This window comes from Cydia fagiglandana, chromosome 14 (assembly GCF_963556715.1).
Source record: "Cydia fagiglandana chromosome 14, ilCydFagi1.1, whole genome shotgun sequence".
Classification (NCBI taxonomy): domain Eukaryota; kingdom Metazoa; phylum Arthropoda; class Insecta; order Lepidoptera; family Tortricidae; genus Cydia; species Cydia fagiglandana.
In genome coordinates, this window is record NC_085945.1 from 2,309,359 (window position 1) to 2,319,463 (window position 10,105).

Below are 10,105 nucleotides of genomic sequence, written 5' to 3' on the forward strand. Positions count from 1 at the left end.
TGTGCAAATGCTGTTTTTTGGGACTTTTGGGTAAACCTTTTGTTTGCGCAATATTGCGACTACTTTGCTAGTTTTGTTAAAATGTGAAGATATATTTATATACCGTGTGTACCTACAATGTTGCGACTTACGGGCCAAGTCGTAGGGAAAATTTCATACTTGCTCTTGAAGTCTAGAGTGTGAACTGTGAGTGAAAAGTTATGCCATGTACCTATAGTATCAAAATTTTATACGTTGGAATGTTCTGATATACTATAATTCATTAATAAAGTTAAACGAATGAATTATTGTAATAATTAAAATATATAGCCTTTAATCTTCTTAAAAAAATATTTTTCTTTTTTTTATGACTTCAGTTAATTCATAAATATATATTTAATTCGTCATGAATTCGTGATAATTAAATAAGTAATAAAAACATTACCTAATTATGACCGGCGCACTTGTACCTACATAAATTATTATCAATCAACCCCTATCTTTCTCCAATCAATTTCATAATAAATCAGTAGCTCTACTATCAGTTTCGTGAATGACAGTGAGAAGTGAAAACAGTGAGAAAGTTAAGGAAAATGTATTGAGTAATTGTACAGAGCCTCTACCGGTCACGTAAAGAACTAAAAAATTCAATTGGTACCATGAGTTATAGACGTTTTTACGCGAGTTTTCCATACTTGCCTAACTTCACACCTAAAACGCTCTCTTTCTAATTATATAATGAAAACTGAGCCAGAATTGTTCTGCGTAAATATTTAACGCGAGTAAACGTGACAGTGACACGAAAAATACGTGCGTTTCCAACGTGTCATTTCTGTCAACTTGTAATCACAACAAATACGCAGATTTTTTACAAATATCCATGCAATTTTCAACGTAATATGTATTAATTTATAACAGTACGTGCACTTCAAGCAAAACTTTAAGGGATAAATCAATTAATAGTTCGATAAAAGGCTGATTTAGTACAAAGGTAATGAGTTATACTTGACATCATATTTTCCTATTTCTACTGCTACATTTGCGAAAATCACATTGCTTACGAGCAGTTTTTGGTTTTAGGCAAGAAGCTGATTGAAAACAACATTTCCATGAAAACCCGGATTGCATCATGTATGCATGCGTATGCATGTAGAAGTTACATATGTATTAAGAATTAAGGCTCAATACAAGGAGCGGTACATAGACATGTTGCTGTTTTTGTTGCTGGGTGCACATTACACATAAATAGTAAGAACATACCGCATGACCTATTATAATATTTACACAAGAATTGCTACGTATTTTATTAAGCATTATTATCTTAAATAAAATAAAACATACAAATGTTCTGTGAGTTTATTTATTTTTCTTTAAGTACTAAGTAAGTATTATTTAATTTTCCGTTGTTCAAATTATTGTGTTTGGTACCTAGGTAATCGTTTTTCATATAAACTTGGTAACAGGAAATATAAAACTTTCTTCAAAAACTTGCTGGTGGTTCAGAATCTGAAAATTTAAATATGATTTAAACACATTTATTGCCAAAAACCCGCTGCGTGGGTTCATTTTGTATTGGAAATGGGGCGCTTGGCACTGAAATATACTCGAGATCATATAGGTACTATAAAATTAAGATCGCTATTAAGGTCATACGTAGGGTCTGTGCGGAAAGAGAAGAGTCGTAGGTATAATGTATGGGCTCCCCTAAATTTCACGACTCTTCTCTTTCCGCACACTCTATTAGATAATGTTACTTAGTAGTAGGAGACGGCCGCTGTCATGATGTGGACTGAAGCGGACCAATATAATACATACCTATTTTAATATTTTAAGATTTCTTCTCATGTGTGTACTATTTTCGTCATAGGTAATAAATATGTAGCCAAAATAGGCCTGTATAATCGCGCCGTATACTTTGCTTCCTATTTTTTAACACGCAAAGTCATAATTTTAACTCGATTATTAATGATGTTTACGTAATTATCATATTTTGCAATTTTTGTCTTGAATACAATATATTTTAATTTATACATTGTTTACTAACATTGACGTGTTTATTATTTTTGTAACTATGGCAACGTCAAATCTTTAAAAAATTGTAGAATGAAGGTTGAGTCAGTAAAATAGTGACAAAATTGGTCTTAGAGCATTTAATAACTGGAGTGGCCATTGAGTGCTTACTGTTAGGATTTAGGATTAGGGTTCCAAGCAGGAAAGAAAAGCTTGTTTTAACACCATATAGGTAATGTTTATTAATCTCAAGCAAGACTACATAGTAATGGCGTCTCTTACGAGAAGAAAGAACACCTACATTTGTTTTATATTGACAACCGAATAAATCAAATATCATAGTCGTAGTAGTCTCGAAGGTATACTCTTTATTTTTTTGTTGACATTATTACTTACCCCTCTGCCGAAAAACGGTTTACCCTTGAATTGCCGACAGACATTTCATCGAATGTTATTTGGAAGACAACGTTTCAAGTATTTTTATTTCATCGACAAGTTATTGCGTCGAAGAATCGATACTAGTAAATTTAAATCGGGGACTTTTAATTGGTACTTGAGTTATTTTGTATATAGTTTATATCGTGGTATTTCTTTACGGGTTTTCTTATTTCATTTTGTATTATATTTAATAAAATTGAGAAGACTGAACACTTTGGCCTTTCAGATATACCCTGAGTCGCAGTGTGGGTTCAGAGCTGGCCGGTCAACCAATGACATGATATTTACTCTTCGGCAACTACAGGAAAAATCTCGCGAACACCGTGTACCACTGTATATGGCCTTTATAGATCTCAACAAGGCATTCGATACCGTGAGTAGGGAAGGTCTATATGAAGTATTGCGCGGAATTGGATGTCCTCCCAAACTTTTGTCACTTATCAGGTCCTTCCATGATGGCATGAATGCCTCAATTATATTTGATGGTGAGAGGTCGGCGCCTTTCTGCGTAAACCGTGGAGTCAGACAAGGCTGTGTGCTAGCCCCTACCCTCTTTAATATCTTCTTCTCGGCTCTGCTTCTGACTGCTTTTGAAGAGTGCGATGTCGGAGTACACCTGCATACTAGAAAGGATGGAAAACTGTACAATATTAGTCTTCTAAAGTCAAAAAACAAGCGTCTAGACGTAATTGCTAGAGAACTTCTATATGCGGATGATGCTGCACTAGTTGCAAACTCTGAAAACGAACTTCAGGAGTTGGTGACGCGATTTGGTCGCGCCTGTCGACTGTTCTCTATGAGCGTAAACACCAGGAAGACTGTCATCATGGTGCAAGGCGTAAACCAATCTCCGAACATCATGCTCGACGGTGCTGTGCTCGATGTCGTGGACCATTTCTGCTATCTTGGCTCTACCACCACCCAGTCACTATCTAACGACAAGGAGATAGACACTCGGATAGGCAGAGCATCAACTGTTTTTGGGAAGCTTTTCGCGCGCGTATGGAGAAACGGTATGCTCACTACATACACCAAAGTCCTTGTATACCAGACCTGCGTCCTAAGTGTATTGCTGTACGCATCAGAAACATGGACTACATACGCGAAACAAGAACGGAAGTTGAACGCTTTCCACATGCGCTGCCTGAGGACTATACTTGGAGTTACTTGGCAAGATAAAATTAGCAACGAGGTAGTACTCTCAAGAACGCGTTGCTGCAGCTTAACTGCTATGTTAAAGCAGAGAAGACTTCGTTGGCTCGGTCACATACATCGCATGGACCCTGGGAGACTTCCACGCCAAGTAATGCTGGGTCAGATAGCGGACGTAAAAAGACCTGTAGGGCGCCCAACTCTACGGTTTAAGGACTCATGTAAGCGTGACATGGACAGTTTTGGCATTCGGACCGAGGGCTGGGAGAAACGTGCCGAAATGAGACCGGAGTGGCGTCATGACATTCAAGTCGGAACTTCTAAGCATGACGATGACTGGCTGGAGAACCTTAAGCGGAAAAGTCTTCGTCGTGCTCTACCACCTCCTGCGGACTCGCGTTTTGTGTGCGATCGATGTGGCAAGAAATGCCGCGCTGCTATAGGACTTTATAGCCATCAACGGCGATGCGGGACCCCATAAACACACAAGCGCCGCAACAAACATCTACAACAGATGATGTGGCCAATGATGATGACTATCAGTTTCGTGAATGACAGTGAGAAGTGAAAACAGTGAGAAAGTTAAGGAAAATGTATTGAGTAATTGTACAGAGCCTCTACCGGTCACGTAAAGAACTAAAAAATTCTATTGGTACCATGAGTTATAGACGTTTTTACGCGAGTTTTCCATACTTGCCTAACTTCACACCTAAAACGCTCTCTTTCTAATTATATAATGAAAACTGAGCCAGAATTGTTCTGCGTAAATATTTAACGCGAGTAAACGTGACAGTGACACGAAAAATACGTGCGTTTCCAACGTGTCATTTCTGTCAACTTGTAATCACAACAAATACGCAGATTTTTTACAAATATCCATGCAATTTTCAACGTAATATGTATTAATTTATAACAGTACGTGCACTTCAAGCAAAACTTTAAGGGATAAATCAATTAATAGTTCGATAAAAGGCTGATTTAGTACAAAGGTAATGAGTTATACTTGACATCATATTTTCCTATTTCTACTGCTACATTTGCGAAAATCACATTGCTTACGAGCAGTTTTTGGTTTTAGGCAAGAAGCTGATTGAAAACAACATTTCCATGAAAACCCGGATTGCATCATGTATGCATGCGTATGCATGTAGAAGTTACATATGTATTAAGAATTAAGGCTCAATACAAGGAGCGGTACATAGACATGTTGCTGTTTTTGTTGCTGGGTGCACATTACACATAAATAGTAAGAACATACCGCATGACCTATTATAATATTTACACAAGAATTGCTACGTATTTTATTAAGCATTATTATCTTAAATAAAATAAAACATACAAATGTTCTGTGAGTTTATTTATTTTTCTTTAAGTACTAAGTAAGTATTATTTAATTTTCCGTTGTTCAAATTATTGTGTTTGGTACCTAGGTAATCGTTTTTCATATAAACTTGGTAACAGGAAATATAAAACTTTCTTCAAAAACTTGCTGGTGGTTCAGAATCTGAAAATTTAAATATGATTTAAACACATTTATTGCCAAAAACCCGCTGCGTGGGTTCATTTTGTATTGGAAATGGGGCGCTTGGCACTGAAATATACTCGAGATCATATAGGTACTATAAAATTAAGATCGCTATTAAGGTCATACGTAGGGTCTGTGCGGAAAGAGAAGAGTCGTAGGTATAATGTATGGGCTCCCCTAAATTTCACGACTCTTCTCTTTCCGCACACTCTATTAGATAATGTTACTTAGTAGTAGGAGACGGCCGCTGTCATGATGTGGACTGAAGCGGACCAATATAATACATACCTATTTTAATATTTTAAGATTTCTTCTCATGTGTGTACTATTTTCGTCATAGGTAATAAATATGTAGCCAAAATAGGCCTGTATATGTATAATCGCGCCGTATACTTTGCTTCCTATTTTTTAACACGCAAAGTCATAATTTTAACTCGATTATTAATGATGTTTACGTAATTATCATATTTTGCAATTTTTGTCTTGAATACAATATATTTTAATTTATACATTGTTTACTAACATTGACGTGTTTATTATTTTTGTAACTATGGCAACGTCAAATCTTTAAAAAATTGTAGAATGAAGGTTGAGTCAGTAAAATAGTGACAAAATTGGTCTTAGAGCATTTAATAACTGGAGTGGCCATTGAGTGCTTACTGTTAGGATTTAGGATTAGGGTTCCAAGCAGGAAAGAAAAGCTTGTTTTAACACCATATAGGTAATGTTTATTAATCTCAAGCAAGACTACATAGTAATGGCGTCTCTTACGAGAAGAAAGAACACCTACATTTGTTTTATATTGACAACCGAATAAATCAAATATCATAGTCGTAGTAGTCTCGAAGGTATACTCTTTATTTTTTTGTTGACATTATTACTTACCCCTCTGCCGAAAAACGGTTTACCCTTGAATTGCCGACAGACATTTCATCGAATGTTATTTGGAAGACAACGTTTCAAGTATTTTTATTTCATCGACAAGTTATTGCGTCGAAGAATCGATACTAGTAAATTTAAATCGGGGACTTTTAATTGGTACTTGAGTTATTTTGTATATAGTTTATATCGTGGTATTTCTTTACGGGTTTTCTTATTTCATTTTGTATTATATTTAATAAAATTGATTACGCGTAAAATTACTTCAATTTGTAATATTTCTTATCGAAACAAGGCTGCCATTTTCATTTTGGCCAAATTATAAATAGGTATAATTTAAGCCGTTCATTTCTGTGTAGGGTCGCAGTTCTAACCTAACCTAAACCTACTTTAAAAAGCCGTTCGTTTCTGTGTGGGGTCGCAGTTCTAACCTAACCTAAACCTACTTTGATAGCCGTTCGTTTCTGTGTGGGGTCGCAGTTCTAACCTAACCTAAACCTACTTTGATAGCCGTTCGTTTCTGTGTGGGGTCGCAGTCCTAACCTAACCTAAATCTAAAATTCTTACAACAGAAAAATGTATAAATGTATAGTACGATATATAAAAATGTATTAAAGTAATACGTCGCACAAATGAATTGCGATGTTTAGTAGTTGTGCCAATCAAAATATTTTGAAACGAATTAGCGATCAAGTAATATTCGTTGAATATTATTTCTACGCACGCAGTAAGAAAAATTGAAATAAATAGTACAGTAGCGACCAAAAGTATTTTGACAATGATAATAACATTGGTATTGTATGAAACATATTAGTTTTTTCAAATGATTTTTTGATAATTTAATCAATGCCTTAAAAGCTTCTTGAAACACGTAAAAAGCTTAGTGTCATCGAATGAAAATATAAACTTGGCAACAAAAAATGTCAATTTACGGGTTCAAAAGTATTTTGACACGGTTCTTTTTTACAATTTTTTTGAAAACAGAGCCGCAGAATTTCAATATTTTGGAAGTAATTACATCTGGATACTTCTCTTAATATGCCAATCATAAAGCATATTCGAACGATTTGAAGCAAGCTGGTGCGGCTGCACTTTAGAAAGATAAGTAGCAAGCTGAGGTTTTGCGGACTTTTGGTGTATCACTGCATCTGATTTCTGTCTGAAATAAGCAGTTCAAGGCTCGAAACTGCATCACAAATAAGCATAGAAGCGGTTGTCCTCGAAAAACTACTTCTACAACTGATCGTGTAATAAAAAAGATTTCAGTAGAACACCCATGGAAGCGTACAGTAACAATTAAAAATTAACTAAAAAATAACTATAATGTAAAGGTTGTTGTTTTTACTATTAAACTACTCTTAATAGAGCATGGATTACATGGTAGACGCCCATTAAAAAAAAATACATATTTCAGCAAAGAATAAGGTATCCCAATTAGCATTCGCGATTCGTGACAAGTTGTGGACAAGTTCCGATTGCTCAAAAACTTTATGGAGTGACGAAAGCAAGTTTAATTTTATGTCGTCGGATGGTATCAAGTATGTGCGTCGTCCAAATAACAAAAGACACGTTGTGCGATACCAGGTACACACCCAGTCTAGCCTGGTGGCATTGGTGGCCCTAACGTCATTGGCTTGGCGATATTTTTCTCGCCATGGAGTCGGGCCTCCCGTACGAATTGATGGGATAATGGATCGATATGTATATGAAAATTTACTCTACACACAAATGATACCATATACAAAAGAAAATATGCCACTTCGCTGGGTTTTTCAGCATGATAACGACCTCAAACACAAATCCGATCATGTAAAGGCTTCTTTAATGCAAAAAAATCTAGGTTTTTGAGTGGCCTAGTCAAGGTACTGATCTTAATGCTATAGAGCTTTTATAGAAAGCGTTGGATCGTCCAGTGTGAGGTGCAGAAATAATTCAAACAATGGGGTTTTTTCCAAGGTTTTCAGTCAGAATGGGCGAACATACTATATGATCATATACAGAAGTTAGGGGACTCTATGCCGTCTCGATTTACTGCTGTGAGGAAAGCCAGAGGATATGCCATTAAATATTAATGAAATGTTTTTTTTTAACCGTCTTGCCAGTTCAGCAAAAGCATTTCATTAAAGTGTCAAAATACTTTTGATCTACCTGTAGCGCAAATTATCAGTTTTAATTCTAAGTCTGTTGTTTAGTTTTAGTAATCTAAGTGGAAACGTAACAAATGAAGGGTGAATAAAATATAATCGTAACGTAATGATTAAATATATACCCTATTCATAAACATATTGAAAGAAGTTCGTTTGTCAAAATACTTTTGATCGCTACTGTATATGAAACAAAATAACGCCAAACAATATTACTAGTACTAACGTTTCGATGAATTGTTGTCGATGAAATAATATTCGATGAAAAGTTTGTCGGCAAAACAAGGGTACACCGCCGAAAAACTTGCACAATTGTGCAAACTTTTGTATAGACTGACATGGCTATTTGTACGTTACGTACAAATCATCTAGAAATAGCAATACATTTGATGTCCCCTCCGCCGCAAAAATCGGCAGACTGTTTTGTAAAGAAAATGACAGCGATGACATCTCCCTTCTAAATGCTCTTAGTGGATTGTAGAGGTAAGGAATACTCCATGTAATTAATAATGAAAAAGTGTCCGTCAAAAACCTTAAAAGTTTAAGAGGGAAGTATACTACGTAATCGTCCATACAAAAAGAGAAAACGTTTTTCCACTTGTAAATACGAGTATCTTCCATTCTCCATGATTTAGTACGGTATTAATACAATGAAAGACTAAGTTTATGGGTTTTCTTTTTTTCGCTACTCTGGAGAGATGTAAAAAAATTATAATAGCTGACAGCGTGCCCAGTTTTTGCAAATATTCTCCCATTAAGGAGTTTTCTCATAAAGTCATAAAGGATTCTCCTTATCTCTACCCTCCATATTCACGGCTACCATCAGTATATGTAACATTACTTTCTGTGCATCTCACTTGCACTAATATGCGAGAGCGAGATGCATAGATAGTAAATTACGTAGACGTGAGAAAATTTGACAATTTTGTTATTTAGTTCATTAGGTGACTCCTAGAGGCGCTGTATAAAACTCCGATATACTCGTAACTCTTGCTCTGTTTTTTAGTATAGTTAGAAAGGGACAGTATCGTTTGGAGTGGAGTGAAGTTAGGTACATAAGACCGTAAAGAAACGTAAAACGTGACTCACGGCACGTTTATTCACCGAGTGTAAGTGAAAAATACTCTGCCAACTGATGGTAGAGGCTCAGTACAAAACATTTTCCCCTGACCTACAACGTCACCTTAACTTGACATTGCATTCATTCAAAGTACGGACAGCAAATGGCGCGTAAAACATCTAAGAGGGCCTTAAGAAATGGAATAAATGTCCCCCAGCTAACCTCTCCGGGTGATGTCCATTTGTCTTACAATGAGCGCTTTTATACTTTATCGTGGTCTTCCACGATCACGATAACGACACGATATTACGAAAATCAAATTAAAAAATATATAAATTTTAGGGGGACATCTTACACAGATTAACCTAGCCCCAAACTAAGCAAAGCTTGTACTATGGCATATGGGTGCTAGGCGATGATATACATATTTATATAAATAAATACACACTTATATACCTACTTAGAAGATACCCATGACTCAGGAACAAATATTTGTGTATTTGTATTAAGATTATTTATTATCTGGCACCTAAGGCCAATACACATACCCTACAGACTAACATAGGTAGTAACATACTATTAATAATTAAAATCTTTTAAACTGAAAATCATTTTACAGTACATATGGTCCTATTTTCCCGCACTAGTGCGTAAAATAGCACTTTTCGTGCGATGTCATAAGTTTAAAGGGCCATATGTACTGTAAAACATATGGCCCTTTAAAAGGTGATTCGCAACTCGTGTCGATTTAAAACACTCCCTTCGGTCGTGTTTTAATTTATCGCCACTCGTTTCGAATTTCCTCTTTTTCGCACTTGTATCGTAAATAACTATTAGAGAGACAACAGTTTTTTTTTGCTGCATCACGTGTTCTGGTGCATGACTCGGCAAATTTCCACGGATTAGCCGAAATACCAC

The 10,105-nt window shown here is 35.8% G+C and overlaps 2 long non-coding RNA genes across 2 annotated transcripts; both read left to right on the forward strand.

Annotated features, from left to right (window-relative positions):
• Nucleotides 1–607: 607 nt before the first annotated feature.
• LOC134670491 (uncharacterized) lies at nucleotides 608–1,328 on the forward strand. Its single transcript, XR_010099066.1, has 2 exons — nucleotides 608–970; nucleotides 1,060–1,328. It is a non-coding gene; the product is annotated as an uncharacterized LOC134670491 (long non-coding RNA).
• A 2,915-nt stretch (nucleotides 1,329–4,243) lies between these two features.
• Nucleotides 4,244–4,926, forward strand: LOC134670492 (uncharacterized). Its single transcript, XR_010099067.1, has 2 exons — nucleotides 4,244–4,568; nucleotides 4,658–4,926. It is a non-coding gene; the product is annotated as an uncharacterized LOC134670492 (long non-coding RNA).
• Nucleotides 4,927–10,105: the final 5,179 nt, after the last annotated feature.